Source organism: Mytilus edulis, chromosome 8 (genome assembly GCF_963676685.1).
Source record: "Mytilus edulis chromosome 8, xbMytEdul2.2, whole genome shotgun sequence".
Classification (NCBI taxonomy): domain Eukaryota; kingdom Metazoa; phylum Mollusca; class Bivalvia; order Mytilida; family Mytilidae; genus Mytilus; species Mytilus edulis.
In genome coordinates, this window is record NC_092351.1 from 78,640,604 (window position 1) to 78,652,416 (window position 11,813).

Consider the following 11,813-nt stretch of genomic DNA (forward strand, 5'->3'; position numbering starts at 1 on the left):
AGCGAAGAAGCTGCCTGTTGTATTTTGACACACACCGTTTTTTAGTGAATTGTGAATTGTGACCGAACTGAAAATCGTACCACATTTACACCAAATATCATCAAAGAAGTAAGAAAACAAACCTTTCAAGTCTTTTCCAAGGAGGGTATCAGCCGAGTCGGAGCCAGTTTGTCTTTGTACCTTTTTTTGGCTGAAAAAAAGCCGTTGAACATCAACTTGATGGCGCAGGTTTTTGTTTTACCTATGTATGCTCCTTGTATGTCATTCATCCATGGAACCGGTACCAAAACTTGGTAACCTTCTACCAATCGCGTATACCCTTGTGGGATGTTGGTATCAGGGACATCAGAAATTTTCTGAAAAAAAGATGAAAATTTAAGAATCCATTTATAAATTTAAACATATGAGCTTTCTTTTTTAACATTTTTAGTTAGACCCACTTGAATCAGAGAATTCAATTGAAGTTATAGAATACTAAGAAGTTTTGTACCACTAGATTTCTTAATTCTATTTAGTCCTTCGAGCTGAAGGTGATGAATATTTTCTGCAGGAACTCTAATGGAGAATTTGTTATAGCATCCATTAAATTGGTACGCTCTAGCTTTAGATCTTCGGACATCTTTTTCATATTAACATATGTTTGCAGCATCTTTCCTCTGCAAATTCAATTAAAATTTAACCATTGAGTATGTCTAAGCTAACAGGAACCTGAATGAGTCAATTAAATCTGTGAGTAACTGCTGACTACAACGATACCGCTGTCAATGGTATACCTTTAACAGGAAGATGTTAAGTGATGCAACTGCAAATTTATCATATAGTTTAACTCACTCATATGAATCCTCGAATTTCCAATTGAGATACTGATAAAATTTAGACGAAAATCTTTAATTAGAAGCTATTATGTGTTCAAATATATAGGTATTTGGTAAATAGTAACTTGCTTAATGATGAATCTGAAAACGCATTACATAGCTCACTCATATTAACCTTGAAACTAAGTTTCAGCAATCCTCGTAATGTAGTTCTTGAGAAAAATGTGTCGAAAAAGTTCAATGACACGGACAGAGTTAAAATTGATAAATTTTCTTTGCCTACTACTGTAAAACAATAACTATTTTCCATCTCAAACCAAGGAAGATCAGCAAACAGACAGACGGGACAATTTCAAATAAGTATATCAGCTTCCACTTTCAGAATGAAGTATAATTATTTACAGGCAATACACCATGATATAAAGTATACTATAGAAAACTAGCGTAAATATGCGTAGTAGCATTTTTTTTTTTGAACTTTCATATATCAATCTATCTTGAAATAATTTGAAATTAATTTAAATATGTATATATAAAACAGCAATTAAATATGATAGTGAAATCTTGCATGTTTGCTAAACAAACAAAAAAGTGAAAGATAACTTTCATTTATCAATCTATCTTGAAATAATTTGAATGTTGATAAAAAACATATCTTGTATCAGCCATTTTTTTCACGAGGTAGGCCTATCACTGTAAATGAAATACTATTTTATCATCAGTCACTTAAACACTAGTGCTATTTATACATAGGACCTTATGATTTTTGTTGGTTGCTTAACGTCCAGTGGAAAATATTTCATATTTCAATATTTACATTACTATAAGACGTGTCACGGTACTTTTCTAATCCCAAATTCATGTATTTGGTTTTGGTGTTGTATTTGTTATTCTAATCGGATTTTGTCTAATGCTTAGTCCGTTTCTGTGTATATTTTGTATTAATATTTGTACATAATCTGTTTGTGTAATTGTACTGATTACCGTTAATAAGTTGTTCTTAAAAATTTTGTTATTATGTGTATATGTAAAATATATAATTTCAATTGAAAAAAAGATCATATAAATGTGCCACGGTGATTTTTCGTACGGGTATGGATAAAAAAAAACATGTTGACAGAAACAAGTGCCTGTGGGTTCCTCCTATAATTAACGTAGGTAAATAGGTGATGAGATACAAAGTGAAATACCTTCTCTCACTCTGAGTCCCAGTGACTGTTGTGGAAAGTAAACTTGGAATTAATAGTACAAAAATAAAAGTAAACTTGGAATTTATAGTACAAAAATAAAACACAATAAGTACATTGTTCACACACCTGTATCCGGGATTGGCTATTTTGTAACTATTCAGGTTACGTAAACTACATTTTTCATGTGCAGTTGAATTAGTTTTGAAAATAATATTATCCAGCTAAATGTGTCAATAAAAACAATGGCAATCGTATCCCGCAGAGCATTCTGCCCTTTGATTTAGTTCTGAAATCAGTTGCTGGAGGATCTCGTTGCCACAGCTATTATTGTTCGTATTGTATCTTTATCTCTTGACAGCAGAAGGCTACATGTGCGAAAAGTGATTGAAAAGATTTTATCTATTTCTGCCGTCGTCATATTGGAATCGCTGTAATTCCAGTAAAGATCATCAGATAAACACCAGTGCGTCTTGCGTACATATTAAAGTCCAATCCTTTTAGCAATGATGGATTATGAAGGTAGGACAGAAAGTCACAGACAGAAATTCACAATTAATTTTTACTGACTTTTTTTTGAATAAAAAATGCTTATTTCCACAAAAATATTTTTGTATTTCTCTTGAACTATTGTATAAAATCTAACTTTGTAAACAAAATATATCAAAAAAATATCAAAGTAAATCAAATAATTGTTAAAAAAACAAAATGTCAAAGTGGCTAGGCACTTAAATGGCTTCATGGTGCCAAAACAATTGACACTAGAAACGACAAATTTATGTACTTGTGATCGATGGACAATTGTTGATGGCATCACCTTATAAAAAAAAAATCTATATTTAAAACTGCGTATTTTGATGTCTTAATTCAAAGCGGAGTTACTATAAAGGGCTACTTGTGTTTAACAGATTGTCCCGAATGAAGTTGTGAGGAATGTATACAAGGTAAACAGACATTAAGACCGAAAATATTTTTTTAACAATTGTTAAGATATATTGTGATATTTTCAAAATAAGGTTGGAAGAAAAATAATAATAGTACTGAACTGTGACCTTTTGTCTTAAGTTCTGTCTCGTTAGTTTTAGTCCTGTGACTTTCTGTCCCACATTCATACACTAACAACGTCAAAAATATTTTACTGTACGGTAAATAATTTTGACGTTGTCGTTATGAACAGCCAAAATACAGGTGTTATAAGAATAATATCAATTATGTACCTTGTGTGATGAAATATTTCTTGATATATAATTGTTTCTTCCATGGAAATTTAATTATGTGATATTATTTCCATATGGAAATATTTTAAAATATCATAGAAATGGAAAAAATATTACATAAACATATGACCGTTGTACAGGATTCCAAAATTATGGAGTGTGCAATTCCGTATTTAATTACTTAGAAGTTAAAAGCTTCTAGGTTGCAATATTGGCGTGGTCAAAGCGACACAAATAGTGATTTCAAACAATACCAGCCTCGTGGGAAAAGACCAGGACCAAAACAGAAGCTCACTTTTTAGTTTTTTTTTATGGTACTCATGAGGCTGAAAGTTGGAGTTTGTGTTCGAGTCCTTTCTGAGAGGTTTGAAATTTCAGTTGGGCAATTTTCTAAAATATTTACAACCTGGATTATTTTTTTAAGAGCTGAGTTGCCGCTGCTTTTCCCTTTCCCTTCACAATGTCTGCGGTCATTCTTTGCGTCTATTTCTGTTTTCGAACTGTTCTTAAAAAATCGTGATCCGATATTCCCTCAAAGAAGATGTATCATTTCAATAATGAATGATAAATCAACAAGTAAACAGTCATGTGTACGATTACGAAAACAGTGTGGTGAAATGATTCGGTGATAAATGAAATGTACACGAATTGCTTCAATTGTTAATTTCGTCTTAATTTAAAAAGATAAATCGTAATGAAATTAAACATTAATCTAATTCGAATATTTTTACAATTTTAAGTATTTTGTGTTTAAAAAAAAAAATAAAAAGTTTATAGTAACAAAAAAAAAATCAACATGAAGATAAAGTGATAAAAATGAAATCGTTTTAAATTAAAGGTTGATTAGTAGTAACACAACTCATTAAAATTTTTTTTTTCTTCAGGATTTCTAATTGATTGTCTTAGATGAGGCTGTCCTTCACGTTGCAAGAAGGCTTGGAGAGGAGTTGCTGGTCATGCACCAAGAGGGGGATCTTAATAGAGCAAATAAATTTGCGTCCTTCAGGCAGTTTATTGTGTGGGTTCACGGTAGACTTGGAGCTCGGTATCGACGTGTGATCACAAGCTGTTGCGTATGACGCATTAGAGACAAATATCCAAATCCATTTGGACAATACAAAAGTTTCGTCGGGGGGAGGTTTAATTAAATGTTGAGCAAAACATATCTAAGTTTCTGTTTTTAAGCCCGGAAATTGTATGTTCTAGGTATTTATTGTGTTGTTAAAAAAAATACTTTGGGATTTGGTCGTTATGATGAAATTAATGTACACTCCTGGATTTCAATTCTTCCTCTGATATTTTAGGTGATGTTTTGTTATTGATGCTACCCCATATATTTTTATTTAATGTTCAAGATGAAAATAGCTGGAACACAAAACATGAAAAAAAATATTTGGAAATGAATTGCAAATGATCATATCTTCAAAGTAGAAAAAAGTTTTCAATGAATATTAGAAATTACAAAAGAACAAACGAAAAGACTATACAAAGATAATCTCTTTTATTGCCCCTCAGTAGTCCAGTAGTCGATTGTTTTATTAAGATTTTCAAATCTAGATATTTGATTAGCCACAATGTCTCTTGTTGATGGGGGATGGTACTGGCACCAAATGTGCTGATATACGCCTTGGATCATCTGGCTCTAACTCCAGACGTCTGCTCATTCCAATGTCGTCCTCTATTTTTGAAATGACTATTTGCCTGATAAGGTCTTGGATGTAACTGTACTTTGTGTCTTCCTTTACAGGATGAACTAACCACCATGAAGTTTTTTTTTGTTATAACTTCGTTGCCATCTATGAGTAGAAACTTAAATTTAAATTTAAATCTAGGCATTTGTTCAAGGTAACAGTTTCATTTTATATAGGATTTCACTCTGGTTGGCGTTAATTTCATTTGCAGTATCTGATAAGAGGCTGGAAAAAAAATTAATTGTTTAGAGAGGATGGTATGATTGCTGTACTGGCAAATCATACAAACCTTAATGAATCATCTTTGTTCTTCATCACTTCTCGTTCTGCATGGGCATTGTGGTCGAGGGCAGCCAGTCTGTTCTTTGCACTGTATACTAGTTGACTGTAGCAGTGCCTTATTGAGGCATACATAAGAATAAGATTTTGGAAGTTTTCAATTTCTGATGTGCTCCTAAAATTAAAATTAAAGGGAAACTCCGCAAAAAAATCAAATATTGATATTATGTCCATTCTGTATAAAAATGCTCAAATTCATAGATATTAAAGTTTTATTGTGCTAGACAAGAGATCGCCATCGATTTTAAATTTAGAGTATCAATTTTGCAAAAATGCAATATTAATCATGTTCAGTCGACCTTTCATTGTTATATCAACGTCTGAACTGATTAAAAAAAGTCTTTATATGTTAGATAACACTCGAAATTGAACCGACCTCTTTTCACACGGAATACAAATAATGATAGTTTGTAATCAGGTTGACTGCTTATAATGCAAAATACGCATTAATAACAAGTTTTCTAAAACGAACAATACACTATGATCGTTTCTTTATTTCCCAATGTAAATGAAAGAAACAAAAACCATATCATACCATAAAAAGGAGAGAAGAAAATTGAACATTTCCGGATCTATTTCTGGCCACATGACCCCCTACATAGATTTGTTGGACGTTGCGTATGAAAAGATGTACCTTATGACTTGAAAGTCAGGCCTTAAAGCACTTCCTTTAAAAATAAAAACAAACCAAAACATTAAACACAGTTAGATTATGACTCAAAATAAACTTACCGAAGTGCCTGACCAGATCCGACCTTCAATCTATTATTTATTTAAAAACTTATGTTTTTTTTTGTTCACTCCTTAAATAAATAAGCGGTTTTGACAGGTGTGCAGTCACCACGATACGTTATATGGAAATATGTATTTGTCTACCTTGTGTTTTAAAGGCACGTCACAATAAGACTGCAAACTATAGTAAGGTGATAAAGGCCTCTTAACATTATGAGTATATTCCTGATGTCTAAATTGAGCCCGAGTTTGTTAAGATCAAGTGAAGATAGGTAGCTTTCATCCGTTAAAGGCAATGATTTTAATGAATGAAAGACTATAGAGCCAAGTGCGGAATTTTAGATTGGTTGGAAAATGACGTTGATGTAACATATTTTCCAACCAAATATTTCATAATATATAAGGAAAATCTTCTGATTCAAAATCATAATACTTTGTTTAAATTGAGGAAAGGTAGGATAACTGCTTTAAACTTCCGTTTAAAGCCTGCTGAGCTGTTGACAATTTGAAATAGCCTCCTTTAATATTGTAGAGTATAATTTATCTAATTCTGAAGTACCATCGCTTGAATAAGTGAAGAGGAAAGAGAAAGCTGCTTGTACCTTTACATACGTGTAAGGAAATTTAACCACAAAGGCAGTAATTTAAAGAAAAAGGAACTTCGTATTTACACAAAATTGCCATATGTGGGATGTACTGTTTATTGCCAGTTTTCAGAATTCTTAAATTCCTCATTACAGAAACAGTTCTCTCTACTTTTAGAAAATTACTATGGAATTAATCATATCAGCAGAATGATCAGCATAAAATTTACTCATCCAAAGCAAATGCCCTGTAAATACTGCATTGGAGATATGCACTGCTGGAAATTACACAAGTAAACACTGTTTTAAAGGACAAAAGCACGTTTCGAAAGAATTAGTTGTGACGTATCATACGTTATTACACACAGACATCAGTAATGGATTACAATTACGTTATTACACACAGACATCAGTAATGGATTACATTTACTTTATTTTAAAGACATTAAATATCTTATTGGTATGCAAATAATTGCTAAAACAATGTGCATTGCAAGGGATGGATACCATTGTTTGTAAAAAAAATTCTTTCAAAATGTAACACCGTGAAGACTACTGTATCCATATTGTCTGTGTTGTTCGCGCATCGATGTAGATATAACGGAATTTGATGAGACTGTCGTACAAGTGAGAGGTTTAGCGCTATAAAACCAGGTTCAATCCACCATTTTCTACATTTGAAAATGCCTGTACCAAGTTAGGATTTATGACAGTTGTTGTCCATTCGTTTTGTATGTGTTTTTTTTCATTTGATTTAGCCATGTGATTAGGAACTTTCCGATTGAATTGTCCTCGGATCGGTATTATTGTGATTTTACTTTTTTGGCAGCCGCGTCCAGTCAGAGTGTCAAGCTCTTATAACGTGAAGAACCATTGAAACATCTCTTTCAGTGGTACTTTAAGTCTGGCTGTTGTTGCTGCATCATTATCAGCATGTATGACTGAAATGAAGATTGAATAATTATAAACCTACAAAAAGGCAACACAAGAGCGGTCAAGATATACAACGGCAAGCATAGTGATAGCTGTTATATTCTGCCTTGTTTAATTACATGTAGGTAATATATTAATAAAGCAACTCAAATAAATATAAACTGGATTTTTACACGACATTGGTCATGTTATATCACTAACAACAACATCAATTGATTCTGTGTCATAAAAGTGTAAGAACAAAATACAAGTTTCCTGTAAAAATCACAAAATGATCACCTTTCAAATTTGAAAATACTGTGGAAATAAGAGTTATTTCCCTTTATATATTTTCAATGCATTTTGGGGAACTCATTAAATGCAATTGTATTTCAAAATTCTTTATTTTGAATATGAAACATACCATTAATTTCACATTCATCATCTTTTAATCTATGGGCCATGGACACTGCCATATCTGCCTCTATGGATTTACTAGACCCATGTCAGTTCAGATGACTCATGCTCTGGAACTGTCTCTTACATGTCTTGCTTCTTAAATCGAAGGACAGCACCTTTCCCCGTCTCCTTTCCAATAAAAGTTGCATGTCCTGCAAGAATCAAAGCAAAAGGTATTACATACATGATGCAATGATAAAATAACAGTTTAGTAAATATTGTTATGATTTGAATAGGGGTGTGAGATAATGGTTGATTGATTGTTGGTTGCTTAACGTCCAGTGGCAAATATTTCATTCATATTCAGGACGAGAACAAGTTCACAATAAATACAATAGGCAGGTTGTTGTAATAGAGGCCATCTAGGATGATGGTCGGGGAAATTTGGACTGCCACTGGAAAATGAGGGTATATTGGATAGGGACAGAAATTTTGCCTTGCAACAGGCCACCTACGGATTCCTCAAAAAGTTGTTGCAAGGGTTCTTAACGTGCAAAGAACGTGGCACTCTCTTTACACGAGGCATCGGATTTAACGTCCCCTTCTGACCGGACGTGACTGCGAACTTGATACATCCCGCACAGCCAAACGGACGCCCCACTTCAGCAAGCGTTTTACTGCCGGTCGGGAGAAGACCAAGTGACCATATTTCTATACCCCAGTCACCCTTGGGGTGGTGAGATAATGGATAATTTAATGAAATGTTAACAGATGTAATGTTACAGATAAATTTGACGAATATATACTGATATATGAAGTGGCTGTTAGTTTATATCTGTCATATTTTCTTCATAAATTGTTTTGTTATTTATTATGCTGTTAGTTTTTTCATTTTAATTGTTTGGTATTTTTCATGTTGGATATAAGTTTTTCTCATTGTTGAAGGTTTTATATTTGTGTAGCTATAATTGCCTACTTCCAATTCATGCGAGCTCTGGTGGACAGTTGAGTCACTGGCAATCATGTAAAATTTAACACATTTTACTTCTATAATGTAAACAAAATGATGGCAAAAGCTCACCTATTTGCTATAATTGAACCAGGTAAGTTAAAGAGATCCAACCTAGAGATTAAATAAAATGAATATGGGAAGATATTTCTTTAACCACAGCTTCTAATATCAAATCAAATAGTGAAATTAATTCTTTGTCCAGTTAAGTTATTTATATTGATAATTGATTCAAAAACAGTTAACAAAATACAGTAATAAAATCATGAATTCAGATGCATTTTCTCTGCATGTAACAAGTCCTGGATGTTGTGAATCCATGTAAAAATGATGATAATCAGTTATATGTTTCAAAGTTTTAAAGTACTGTTGCAAATAAGGCGTCCATTCATAAAACATTACAGGATCCTGTATATTTCCTACAACTTGTGGTATGTTGTGTCCATTTCTGCTAGACCTTGTCACAGTTTCAGCTACCTGTAATAAAACAAAGAACAATAAATCAACTGGAAGACTTTTCATAAATGATTTGAGTGTTCTAACAAATAAATACAGATTTATAAAAAAAAATGCAATTTGGCTGATGCGTTAGTAACGGCTCACAAGTTTGGCTTGTTTTAATACAAAACTTTAGCTTAATATTTCAAACTGTTAAGCTTCAACGTCTGGTTTTTTCGTTACCCAAATATAATAAGGTAGCCCGTTTATTTTATAAAACAAGTTTAGTTAACCTATGTTAATATGTAGAAAATTAAGGGTTTTCAATATCATTTATAAAAAGGGGAGATTAGTTTTCCAAATTTTCATTACATAGTGCTTAATAAGGTGAAGTGATGATGTAAGGTGTTTTGATAGTAAATTATGACATGTAGATTTGTCTTTATAACATCATTAAAGATGTAAACTTGATTGTCTTTATTTAAATAGATATAGGAAGATAAGCTACTAAGAGGAGTCAACATCGACGTGATCAAAGAAAACAAATATGGCGCCTGATCACGATGTAAGTTTTGACAATACCAATGTAGATTAATTAGTTTTGTCCGATTCTAAATGAAATTCCTTACGATATTATTTTATATTTATAAAAGAAGACCTCGAATGGATATTATAATTAACCGAGATGAAATAACTATATTTTTTATTTTTCTTTAAAATCATGCATGGGGTAACCAGTAAATTTTACATCCTAATTAAGCCAGTAATATGCAGAGTTATCGAACGTAATTATGACTGGAATAGTTTCATATGATTCTTTATATATTAAAATGTTTTTTTTTCTAGTTAAGATTGATGATTGATTATTGGTTGCTTAGCGTCCAGTGGCAAATATTTCATGCACAATAAAGGCCAGCTAGGATGATGGTCGGGGAAATTCGGACTGCCACTGGAAAATGAGGGTATATTGGATAGGAACAGAAATTTTGCCTTGCAACAGGCCACTTACGGGCCCTCAAAGATTTGTTGCAATGGTTCTTAACGTGCAAAGAGCGTGACACTCTCTTTACACGAGCGTCGGATTTAACGTCCCCATTCACGATGGTTATCTGCTGTATAGCCAGGGTTTGTGTTGTTTAGAGTCATATATAAAGAAATGATGACTCTTGGGGGGGGGGGGATAGTGTAGCGGGGTTACATCCCTCCTTAGTACAGATAGAACAGCCAGTCTCAATTAACTGAGCAAGGGAATCGATTCTTTGGGTCAGTCGTTTAACGCACTAACTGTCACGCAGACGACCGGGGTTCGAATCCCGGTGGTGACGACATAAATTTGAAGATTCAATACATGCTCTCCGGTTACAGGACAAAGAGTCACAAATATTTTTTTGACAATTGTTTGAATATATTAGAGACATATCTTGAAGTTTTTACTTTCTTGTGCATATATTCATATTAAAGTTAAGGAAATTTGGCATTCTATTTCAATAATGAAGATTTATTTAATTTTATTCATGCAAGGGATATATTTCTTGACACTATGTAGCCACTACTTTGACATTTTGTTTTCGTAACTATTATTTGATCCTCTTTGATATTTATATGATGAATGTTGTTGTCAAAGTTAGTTTATATGCAATACTTCAAGAGAATTACATAAATGTTTTGTAAATATAAGCATTTTTTTTATTCAAAGATATGAAAAAATAAATTATGACGTTTTGTCCTGTGACTTTCTGTCCTACATTCTGTATATACCAGCAACGACTATTTCTTTTACCTGTATAATTAAAAAAAGTTAGTCGTTGCTAGTAAGACAGCAATTTCTTGACTCTTTTACGATACATCATTAGCACCTCGTCAGGGAAATGATCGATATATAGCCGTAGAAGCTCTACATTTTAATTAAAGATACGCTTTGCGAGCAAATTAAATGATTAATAAATTCATAAAGTTAATAATATATTATAACTTCTATATCAATCAAGTTTCAAGTTTTTATTAAATCAGGAAAATCAATACAAGTATAATGATATCTTCCCCCACATTAACATGATATTACATCACATAAATAAATATATATTATGTATGACAAAATATCAAATCAAGGTCAAATGAATAAAATTACAAAGATTCAAAGCATAATTGTATGTAATGGCATATATTTTTTGTGTCATCAATATTTTGTGGGTTAAGTAAACTAATAATGGTTTCCATAACTTTTTCAGGGCACAGATCTTGTGAATTAAAATTTAGTTTATTAAATAGTTGTTTTCTATAATTTTCAAATTTTTTGCAATAAATAAGGAAATGTTTTTCATCTTCTATTTGATTGCAGTTAGAGCATATTCTGTTTTCTCTCTAAATTTTTGGTCTGAAATATCTACCCTTTTCAATCAAAAGAGGGTGGGAACTAATTCTTAATTTTGTAAGATTTCTTGTTATATTAGGAGAACATTTATAAGATAGATAATTTTGCAATTTAAATTC